A 12,792-nucleotide genomic window follows, 5' to 3' on the forward strand; every position below is an offset into this window, starting at 1 on the left:
TTCCTTCCTTCCTTCCTTCCTTCCTTCCTTCCTTCCTTCCTTCCTTCTTTCCTTCCTCCCTTCCTTCTTTCCTTCCTTCCTTTCAGCAATTTTTCATCTTTCTGTATTCATTTATATCAGTTAGAGCTCTGCTTGAATTTTTTGAAGTGTGTTTCCCTCTCCTTTCTTCCATCTATATACTATTTTCAATATTAATAACTTTAGATATGTCAGGACGAACGTACCTTAATTGTATGGCACATCGTTTTTCTCATTTTAGTTCTTTCTCATAGTTTTGTAATATTTTTAAACTTTTCCTTAATTGGTTTTCTAATTGTACACAGCTGATTCAGGGATGATTCCTGCCTGAGTAAAGAGTCATCTCCTGACTATTTAAAATATGAAGTTTGGGGTTTTTTTATACTATTTAAGTGCTCACTATGTCTAACATCCATCAATTATTTTTTTGAAGAAAACATTCATAATGTGTAGGCTAAGAAAAAAACATGTATTATATATGGTGATATATAGACACACACATGCATGCACATGTGTATATATGTACATACCACATGTGAACATAGGTATACAATAAACTTTCATGTATATGTATTTATAAACTTGCATAACCTACAAATCTTCTTATCTCATTTCTTCCTATTGACTCATGTTTTTCCAATATACTTCTCACTGTCCGTAATTTTCCCACTTTTTTTTTTTGCTTTTTTGTAGAGGGGGGAAGGCAGGGCAATTGGGGTTAAGTTACTTGTCCACGGTCACACGACTAGTAACTGTCAAGTATCTGAGGCCAGACTTGAACTCAGGTCGTCCTGAAGTCAGGGCCAGTGTTCTTTTCACTGCACTACCTAGCTGCCCCAGCTTTCCCACTTGCGCATTAAAATGATCAAATATCAAAATTTATGATGATTTAAGTTGGAGGCTCTTGTCACATTCTTTTTTTTTTTAATGTCTCTACCTCTTCATCTTCTGAAATGAATATTGATCCATACACTGCAGGTCTTTTCATGGTATCCTTTTTATAAATATTTCTCATGAGCACCACAATATTGAGATGACCACATTACCCCTAGAGCGATATTCTTTCCCTTGTTAGCACCAGAAACCCTTTATTTGTCTCTCCAAAGAGAACCTATGAACAACCTTTTTTTGTTTTAGCTTCCTTTTGGTTCCATTCATAGTGAGAACGTTAAGATTTATATGACTTATTGTTTCTGTAAATTTCCCTATACATTGGTCATTGGTTAAGAATTTCTTATTTAAAATATCAACCACTATGTTAAAGTTTATAGATGATCAAGTTTTAGCATCACCTACCCCTTTCCTACTGCCATGACTGCAGTAAGATGAAGGATTGATGGCCATTTATATTTTGGTTTCATGGGTTGTCATGGCCAAACAATTAACTACTAAATGGCTAGTGTACTGATGAAGAGACCCCCTGTACTTAGCTAGGCCAGTCTTTAGAAAGCAGATTTGGTATGTTGCCATTCCACAATGCCTTTGCAGCATTATGGAATAGGCCAGGGTGTGAAATCTATGATAGATATCAATGACACAAGGTCAAGCCAATGCCACCACAATACATTAAATTAGGATTTGGTAGATTTTCATTACATTGAGCTAAATTTTTCTCTTCTGTAACTTCCAACTGTCATGCCAAGCTTCTACTTTTCACGGCCATTAAAAAACAAACCTATTCATTATTCCACCTGACAGTCCTTCAAATACTTTAATATAGTTGAACTGTCTTCCCTCTCATAAACATTCCTAGTTTCTTTAACCAATCCTCCTAAGGTGTTGTATCCAGGTCCATCAACATCCTGGTCACCTACTTCTAAATATCTTCCCTCATGTCACTGTCCATCATAGAATGTAATACTTGACTTTGAAAATAATGTTCCAGATGTTGTCTGACCAGGGAGGAATATAAGAGAAGTCTTATCACGCTATTCCTATATACTTTGCTTCTCATAATGCAGCCTAGGATTGCATTAGCTTATTTCACTATCATGTTTCACTGCTGATTCATATTGTAGCCCATATATATTCATGAAGGAACTGTGGCAAAACAAATACACTAGCTGGTAATGGTAATATGTAAGAAAGATAGTCAATAGATTATTTTTCATTACTCATGTTACAACTTTTCAAAATGTAGTGAGCTGTTATTTGATTCTTTCTACTATTTCCCCTTTCTTTTTTGCAAAGCTGATGTGGCTTTATTGCACAGGTTTAATAAGAACCTACTGACAGGAACTTTAGCACACAAAAGTAATCCAGCTCATAAGTTTTAAACCTTAAACTTTTCTGTTACATATAAAGTATAAAAGAAAAATATTTTACACGGACGTACAGGCACTCCATAACTTGCAATGATCTTGCTAAGGCCCCTGTTACTGATTCCACTGGTGGGTGTATAATTGCTCTGGAACTATAATTACGTTTATGCCTCATGAACAAGCTGATGGAAAGAAACATTTGCTTAAGGCTCCCATCAATGAATGCAGAGCTTACACTAGTCTCTAGCTTATACAAACGTTATGCTTATTAATTTAGAATATTCATTCAGTTATTGAAATATGAGAGCAGAATCATACTGTACAAAGTCTCAAAGCCCCTGATTCCCTATTATACACATTATCTTAACCAAAATAAATCCTTTGATTCAGCTATAATAGCACTAGTCTCAGGATTGGGATACTCTTGAAATTTCTATAAATTGTGCAACAGAAATCAAAGGGTGGGTTCAACCACTGGAACAAAAGGAAACAGTACATATTACCAGAATAAGTGAAATCTGAACTAGGAACTTTTCAGTTGGGTTTCAGTTAAAGAAATCTCAGAATGCAAAAACAGAAACCTGTTTGCATTGGCTTTTATTCTGTATTTTTTAAGTACCAAACTTTCTCTAAGGTGATGTTTTGAGGTATCAGATACAGTGCTCCTATCTTAATGAACTTTGTTCCTATTGGGGTCAGAGACTTTTGCTTTGAATGAGACTGAAAGACATAGAAAACATTTTTACTAAATTATTTTTATGATTAACAAAACAAATATTTGCAATTATCACATGAATTTTAATTACTCAAAAACTCATATGGATTTGTGATCTCATAAATTCAGGAGTTCCCTTGAATGATGCTGATTCTCACCCATCCATCCAACTGATACAATAGTCTTTTTTTTAGGAGTTAAAATCCTAAAATATGTAATAATTACTAAGTGGAGAATGACATTATCTATTATTTGTCAGTGGGCCTATAGTGCAAAGCTCCTACTTTTGTGCTAAAATTTTTTCATTTATTATTCAAACTAAAACTTAAGCAGTAAACATTTTCACATCTTTATAAAATTTTTATATTATTGTGAGTTTGTTAGGCAAGAATTTACTGAATCAAGGTAGCACAGAGAGTTACAGCACTGGCTCCAGTGTTGAGAAGACCTGGAGATCGAATCCCGGGCTCAGACACTTAGCACCCACCCAGAAACACCTGGCCCTGTAACCTTGAGCAAGTTACTTAACCCCAATTGCTTAGGGGTGGCCAGGTGGCTCAGTGAGTAAGAGCACCGGCTCCAGTGTTGGGATGACCTGTATCAAATCCGGGCTCAGATACTCAGCACCACACCCAGAAATAACTGGCCATGTAACCTTGAGCAAGTTACTTAACCCCGATTGCTTCAAAATAAAACAAACAAACAAACAAAAAGAATTTACTGAAGCAAATGTTTGTGTCAAATAGATTTTTGGTGTATTTATCTATACAATAGTGTGATAAGTGAATTAGTAGTGGTCTCTAATTTGTCCAAAATATTTGTTCTTGCTATTTCTTTAAAAAAAAAAAAGTATTTGGTAAAATGTCCCTTATTGGTAATGGGTGCTCATATTTTAACATATCTGGGTTGATCCTTTTTGTTGAAAATTCTTCCTCCTCTTTGCCAAGTCATTCACATGGACTCATTTATTGTATATTTTTCATTGCTTTTGCCACAGACATATTCCACATTATAAGTGAAGGGACCTTAGAGTTCAAGGGCACACTGGGCTGGTACAAGGTGTTTTGTCAGAGTTGCCTGGGAAACCTTTGAAGTTGCTAATCCTTGGAATGTCAAATGTCTAAAGTCAAGAGGGGCCAAGGTCATTTAGAAGGTAAAACCAAGGAAACCAATGGTAGAATAGGGATATTTGGTTTATAAAGGTAGTCCCAGTGCCCTATGAAGTGGCTTGCATTTAAAGGAAAGTCTCTCATATTCCTAATTAGCCCAGAATTGCAATAATTTTAGAGTTAACTTCATAGTACAGGACAGAAGTCAACCTACAAAACAAAAATCTTCCATAGATCTAGAGCTGAATTGGGTCTTAGTTATAATATAATTCCATTCGTTTTGCAGCGATAGAAACAGACTCAGAGGGTTAAAATGATTTTCCTGAAGTCATGCAACTCAGCCAGATGCAGACACATTCGGTTCCAATAACTTTTCCTGACCACACTGATCTCATTTAGAAATGCAAGGAGAAATCCATAGGGGTTTTGTTTTGTTTTGTTTTTGATGGGGCTTTAAATGCTTTTTAAACACACAATATTTTCAGAACACTTTCTTGTTACAGTTATTTTGGGAAAGAATTATTTGATTCTATGTTTATTGTTTTTGAAGCCTTTCTGTGAAGGTTAATAGAACCATATTTGTGTTAATGTTCATTCTCTCCCCCAAATAATAATGACACTTTTAAATGGTTTTATAATCTTTATAATAATAGTAGCATTATATATATATATTAACATAGATCAATAGACAGACAGACAGACAGACAGATAGATAGATAGATAGATAGATAGATAGATAGATAGATAGATAGATGATAGTGTATACCATGCATTATGCTATATGCTTTACATATATTATCTCATTTGATCCTCCAAACAATCGTGAGATTATTATACTCATTTTACAGATGAGGAAACTGAGAAAAACAGAGATGAAGTGACTTGCCAAGGTCATAGAACCAGTAAAGCTGGATTTGAACTCAGGTTTTCTTGACTTCAGGCTGAGCACTCTCATCAACTGGGCCACCTAGCTTCCTCATTTATACCTCTCAGATCCATGAGACAAATACTGTGAGTGTTATTATCCCTCTTTTTACAGATGAAGAAACTGATCAGAGAGATTAAGGGATTTGCCTAAGGCCACATTGCTGGGTCAGAGGTCTCTGACCCCAAGTCTAGCCTTCTATCCACTACAATATACCGTCTTTCAAAAAGTTGAGCAATAATAACTACAAGAGGAAAGTTTTTTTTTAAATCACACTTATACATTTAAACATTCACAAGGCATTGTCTTCACAGCAACTCTGAGAGAGGGTAGGTATCAAAACTATGATTATCTTTATTTTATCATTGGGGGAAAATGAATTTCAAAGAAGTGATTTGCCCAAGGTTTCTCCTGATTCCAGATCCAGTGTGTGTTTTGTAACAGCACATCCAGTGTCTGCTAAGTAAAGCCCCACGGTTCCTTTTTGTGATCATTTTGGCTTTAAACTTTATTTTTAATTATACTTTCCTTTAATTTCCATATATGAAAATTTCTCTAAGATTCATTTCAAGAATACATAATGCTGAGAATTTTAGTCAAGCAACTTGTTTGTTGTGATAGGAAACCCTCAACATCCATACATTATAGACTGCAGTGGAGTAAGAATAGGTAAAGAATAATCAGACTTGGTGGTCCATGCTTTTTGTCTCTGCAGCTAACTTAAATAAGCAAATTACTTTATACTCCAAGTGATTTTCTTTTCAATCTTCCATGTCAGTTGGTTTGAATGAAGGGGAGAGAACCAAAGTTGTCATGACACACTGCTGGGTTTAGAGATCTGGGATGACTTTTCTTGAGCAAAGGATTCTAAAAAGATCTATATTTTGGAAGCCTACTGTATGTTTATTTGTACCTCTAGAACAATATATTCTCTTTGGCAATGATCATAGGATTTAGAACTGGAAGGGGTCTTATAGACCTTTTATTCCAACATCTGCCTATTTCAAATGAGGAAACCAAAGCCTGGGGAAGTCAAATGACCTATACCATGCTATTACTGTGACTCACATATCTTTCTTTAATTTAGTTGATTTAAAAAAGGGGAGGAAATTTAAATTCATTCTCTCCTGAGGACAGCAAAAAAGCAGATACAATGAATATTTTGTTGTTATTGTGAACCATTTATTCAGAATATAACTTATTCTTTTAAGAAAAAAATTTCTCTTTTTCAGTTTAAAGATAGCTTTAAATGAGTGACCAGTGACCGAACTAATTGTAGTGGGAAAGATAGGTCAAAAAAGCCACTTACTGTAGTTATTGATATCTTTGATTGTTTTTTAATGTCTCACTGTTTGACTGCTCCTCTCCCATTTCAACACTCTGCACTGACCTCTACTGGTGCATCATCTGAAAATGACTAGAGGATAAATATTTACATTACCATCAATATCGTCAAATGGCTTTTAATGAAGAAACACACAGCCCGTGTTTCCATTTTAATTAGTACAATTACCAACAAACAAGCTAACTCATTTTACATATCGAAATAGGCATGGCTGGGCTTTTGTCAAGGAAATATTTACCAAAGATTTTTTTTAGACTCTGAGAATTTGGTTCTCTAATATAACATTCCTTTAGCACAGTAGGCTTCAGTCTAAATTAATACTTCTCTCAAAAATTAAAGATAGGGAAAAGTCCAATATGTTCTCCATAGTTGTTGGTTTTTGTTTTTTTTTTTGGTATTTCGGATTATTTTACCGAGAACATCATTATTTCTATGATAAATACACACACTGTTTATGTGGGCGGGGGGGGGGGGGCCTCTTGTTTTGAGATGGCAGAGTTGGTCAATGGGTATCCACTGTAACTATAATCCACCTGAATTTTATAGCATTATTACTTGTCCTTATCTAAAATACTCAACAGGATCAAAGTTCAGTATCATGCCATTTGTTTTATGATATGAAAGTCAGAAAATAATACTATAATCCTACCTTTTTTGATTATTTAAGGGTTGGTGGGATGGGAGAAAGGGGCTTAATAGTAAAATTATTTACTTTATCTACAAACATAAGAAATTCAATTATTATTCAGTGTTTGGAACCATTATCACAGTATTGGCAACCAAATTCAACATTTAAATTAAAAGGGAATTTATTGAGTTCCTTCTATGGGCAAGTTACTGTATTTTCCACAGCAATCCCAGAAGGTCCACTCAATCTCCTTGGAAAGTCCTAGGGGGATCTGCTGCCCTGGCAGTCCAGGGGGAGGTTGTGCCAAAGCCTTGGTTTCCAGTTGTAGGAGTGTACTCTGTGGTGAAAATTGTGAGAGTGTATTTCCAGAGAAGGAAAAGGTCAATTTTTTAGTAACTGGAAGAAAAAGGCCCAGGTGGTGAAAAAGGGATTGGAATAGGGAACTGAGGTCTTTGGCCGTTTTGCTCCCAGTTTCTCTCCCAAGGCGGAGCTTGGGCAATTTAGTTCAGGGACATTTGGAAGTGTTCTTAGATTGGTTCAGATGAGAGACACTGAAAAAGGAGGGCTAGGATTGGGACTTAGAAGAATGCAAAAAAAAAAAAAAAAAAGAAATAGAGAATGAGGAGGAACAAAGGGGAGAAGCTGAAAGAGAAGAAACTAAAATGAAGACAGAGAATGATGTAGGGGCAAGAGACCAGGGCCTGGGCTCAAATCTGGATTCTACTACCTGTGTTACAAGGCCTGTCATTTGACTTCCCCAGCCTTTGGTTTTATTATCTGTAAAAAGGCAGGTGTCAGATTGAAAGGTCTATAAGGCCCCTTCCAGTTCTAAATCCTCTGATCATTGCCAAAGAGAGTACTTATATAGCTCTAGCAGTATAAACAAACATACAGTATGTTTCCAAATTAAAGAATTTTTCTTTAAGAATCCCATGCTTAAGAAAAGTCATCCAGGATCCCCAAACCCAGCAGTGACTCATGAGAACTTTAGTTCTTTCCTGTTCCCTCAAGCTACCTGATGCGGAAGACTGAAAAGAAAGTAGCTTGTAGTGTAATTAGTAAATTAGCTGGGGAGAAAAATAGCATTGCTCAGAGCAAGGACCACCAAGTCTGATTACTCTGTGCCTATATTCACTCTATTGCAGTATATAATGTGCATATGTTGAGGGTCTCCTATCACAGCAAACAAACTGCTTGAGCAAAATTCTCAGCATTATGCATTCAACATGCCTTCATGTTTGCTACTTATTATATGTAAGCAACAGATGTAGTTCTCATCTGATCCCCATAAAAGTGATTTTTAAAAAACCCAAAATAGAAAATGAATCAGCCCCCGTGTGAATATAAACCTAAAAGAAATCCCATACTGTACAAGTAACATTTTCGGCACAAAACACAGTGACTTTTTTTTTTAACAGACATGATTCTGGATGTCATAGCTTTTCAGTTTCTTTTTCTACATATCTTTGTCCTTAACTGGACTGTCTCAGATATGATTTCCTTTTGGAACTAAGTGCAGGTGATGGGTTCTCAGCACAGTAAACACAGGTGGGAGAGGAGGCTCTTTCAATGACACTAGAAAGGAAGGGAGGGTGAAAAGCCCTGGGGAAGGGTGGAGAGCTTTCCAGTTAAATCCTCACTGAACAATCCTAGGAGGAGATGCATGTAGGGCTACTTCCCAAAACTCAACCCAAGAGATTATAACAAAATAACAAGGCTGACTCCACCCCCACCCCCACCCCCAAACACCTTTTCTCTTCTTACCTTTTCCTGGTGATTCTCTACAGATGTGTACCCAGCAGTCTTTTTCTGGATATGTGGAATTACCCTCAATTTCTCTTATGCTATTTCTTTTTCGATTTCTCCACACAGTCCAATCCAAGATTCTTGTCTAAAGGAGGGGAAGTGCACAGAAACCATATCATCAGACAATTATTGATTTTTTTTTATATCATAGCTAAACAAACACTAAATCCAATACGAACAATGACTTGTAGAGTAAGAAGAGACATTGGTTTTTACCAAGTGGTGTACATGTCAGCTGGAACACTTTTCCCTTTTAAAATGAGCTCTCAAAGCAATATTTTTCATGAAGTCCGATACAAAACATTACACAGCTTCCCCAATAACTTTTTTTTTTTCTCCTTACCTCTAGTATGCTTGTGAGGTCACATTCTGTTAAAAACATCCTGCCCAGGCTCGATACAAAAGGGCTCCAAAGAATCAGAATGCAGAAACTATGTAACTTGCTGACTAACTTTGCTCTCCGTTATTTACCAACTACACAAAGGAAATGCTGTCTATTCAGAATACATTTCAAAACTCTTTTCACAGAAAGTGAGTGAACAAACGATCTCATGTCCTAAGCTGTAGTCACATCTCCCATGAGGCCCAGTGATGGCTTTAGGGTATGGAACAGAGTGGTACCACTACCAGCATTCACTACAAGAGTCCTTTTGTAAACAACTCTGTGTGCACTTGAAGTCTGGGTGGGTGGTGAAAGAGAAGCTTGGGGTTTCTTTTCCTCCTAACCCCATTTTTGGGTACATTTCTGCCCAGGAACATGATCATACAATTTCATTGTGTAGTGGGGGGGGAAATAGAAGCACTAGATGAGGAGACCTGAGTTTGTCATAACTCTGCCATTAACCAGAGTACAGTCAGACTAAATCAGGAATTCTTAACCTGAGATTTGTGACTTTCTTTTCTTCCTTCCTTCCTTCCTTCCTTCCTTCCTTCCTTCCTTCCTTCCTTCCTTCCTTCCTTCCTTCCTTCCTTCCTTCCTTCCTTCCTTCCTTCTTTCCTTCCCTCCCTCCCTCCCTCTCTCTCTCTCTCTCTCTCTCTCTCTCTCTCTCTCTCTCTCTCTCTCTCTCTCTCTCTCTCTTTCTTTCTTTCTATAACTATTTCAATATACTTGATTTCCTTTGTAATATTAGGTATTTTGCTATATGTATTTTTTTTTTTAAATATTCTGAGAAGGGATCCATAGGCATTACCAAACTGCAAAAGGGTTATTCATGACACACAAAAATGTTGAGCAACCCTGGCCTCAAAGATCTCAAAGGTTTCTTCTTTCTCTATGAATTTTCTGATAGTTTACCAGATTCACTCTTCAAATCAGAAGTGGATATTTAATTTCTTTTCCTGAGGGGTTTGTTTTCTTTTCTGTCTTCTTGGTCATCAACTTCTATTCTCTCTCTAGTAAGTTTGTCCTTTATTTTCTTTAAATTTCCACTTCTCTGTTATTGCTGATATATTTATAACACTACACCATACAATTAAAAGATCATAGATACAAAGCTGGAAAGAAACAGAGATCATTTGTTCCAATGCCGTCATTTTACTGATATGGATATTGAAATTCTAATAGATCATCTCTCTTCCTCTCCCTTCTTCTCCCAACTTCTTTTCAAAGATTCCTTTAATTGCTATACATAAAGTTTGATTGTATGTGAAGAGGACAAAGTGAATTTAATTCCAGACATATTTATTGCAAAGGAAGACCAATCAAGTTTCAGTGTGACAGAATCATCTAAGATGCAATAAAGGTATGTTAGAATCCAACAAGAATCACTTACTTATATGTTTTTCAAAGCTAGAAGAGCATTGACTAAGGTGTCATAGTACCCAAGTTAAAATCCCATCTCTGATGATTATTACTTGTGTAACTTCAGGCAATTCAATTAAGCTCCCTTGACTTCACATTTATAAAATACATACTAAGTGCCATGTACTGTTGATAAGTACTGGGAATACAAAGAAAGGGAAAAATAGTCTCAGCACTTTGGGAGCTCACATTCTAAAGACCACATATAAAGAATTAGGTTCATATAAGTTACATACAAAGTAGACGGAAGGTAATCTTGTAGGAGGTGAGATACAAACAACTTAGACCAGAAAATGTGTCCCATAGAAGAAGAAATTTCAGTTCAGTCTTGAAGGAAGCCAGGGAAGCTAAGAAGTGGAGGTGATGAAGGAGAACATTCCAGACATGGGGAACAGACGATGCAAAGAAATGGAGTCAGGGTATAGGGTTATGGGTGAGGAATGGCAAACAGACCAGTACATATGGATCACAGAGTAAAGAGTAAAGTTTAAGATTGTGAAGATAGGAAAGGGCCAAGCCGTAGAAAGTTTTTAATGCCAAACATATTTACATTTTATACTGGAAGTAATAGCAAGCTGCTGGCATTTATTGAGTAGGGTGATGACATGGTACAAAAAACACTTTGTTAATTGAATGGAAAATGGATAAGAGTAGGGAGAAATGAGGCAGGAAGACCAATTAGAGTTATGAGGACTTGAATATGCAAAACATATTATGAAGGTTGAAATGACAAATTTTGGCAACAAATTGGATGCGTGGGTGAATAAGGGTGAAGAGTTAAGGATGACACTGAAGAAGGTAGGCTCAACAGTAATGAGGAAGTTTGGAAGAGGCCACTTCCAGGGACACATGCTCAGTGCTGAAGGCCTTTCAACTTCCACCTGATGCATCAATTTCTTATTCTTATGATAAGAACAGTGGAACAATCTCTTATTCTTATAATAAGAACTTTCAAAAAAGACCACTAAACTAGAAAGAACCACCCAAGAATTTAAAAGAAGAACTCTCCCTGGGATGTCCCATAAGGGAGAGAAGTTTCCCTATCCCTTGGTAGCCATGGCAGCTGTTTGACATGGCAAAGGGCACGTGAGCTGCCCAGGTGACCTTATGCCTGGGCCTTGAACTACTGGATGCCTTTTCTGCTTGTATTTATTTTCCTAAATTCAGTTGAATGAACAGAAATCCTGCAGTGATATACATTTCCATTCTTGGAGAGAATCTTGAGAATTTATGGGGTCAGGACATCTTGGGAACTTCTGTTGAGCTGAGTGGCAAGAGAAGGAGAAGGAAGTTTCTGCAACTACACCCTTGGAGAAGCTGATCATGAAAGGATAATGATTCTAAGCCTTGTCCAAGCTAGCCAGAAAACAGGGATCTTGAGGAATTTGTTAAGATTGTGCAGAGTCAAGATCAAGGTGAAATACCTATTGAACAGTCCCACTAAGTGTTTCTTTCATGTTTTAAAGTCTTGAGTATTAATCCTCCAGGAGAGTAAAATACTTTGTTATTGTATTCTTAAAGGTTTTTTGTGATTTTTTTTTTTAGTGGAGGAAATAAGTAGCTGCCCTATCACCTGATTTGCCATGTACATTGAGGTCCTTTCAACGTTCTTTGGTGCAGATCTTTGACATGAGTCAAACTTAAACTTTAAGGGATTTGCCTCTAAAGTTCCTATATGTATAAAAAGCCAGAATCATCAAGGTAAGAACATGACCTTTCTCTTTAAAAAAGAATCTCTCCAGTACTGAACCCTGATCTGCATTCATAAAGCCAGAGCTAGGAGCCCTTTAGTGAGAGTGGGAGGGCACTCTCTTCCCAACTGGGCCCTTGGAATCTGTTGTTACAGTTATACCAGTAACATTTATATGAAAACTCTTTATAACCCTCCCCACCCTGTGACATTCTATTTTCTCTATTTTGAATAAGCATTACAAATGCAAAAATGCCAGTATTTTTATGACTGTGTCCTATTAGAAGAAAAAAATGACCAAAAAGTACTGTTTAGCATAATTTGTTCATTCTTTTAAGGTAGAGACAGTTTTGTGTACATGTGTACACACATGAACATATAGAGAAAAGAAACCATTTGCAAGACTTCCCAAATTCTACAGGTAGTAAAAATCTACAAGCTATAGACAGACAGACAGACAGACAGACAGACAGACAGACAGACAGACAGACAGA

This window comes from Petaurus breviceps, unplaced genomic scaffold (genome assembly GCF_028583685.1).
Source record: "Petaurus breviceps papuanus isolate PSGF00001 unplaced genomic scaffold, PetGlider_PUasm1.0 38, whole genome shotgun sequence".
NCBI lineage: Eukaryota > Metazoa > Chordata > Mammalia > Diprotodontia > Petauridae > Petaurus > Petaurus breviceps.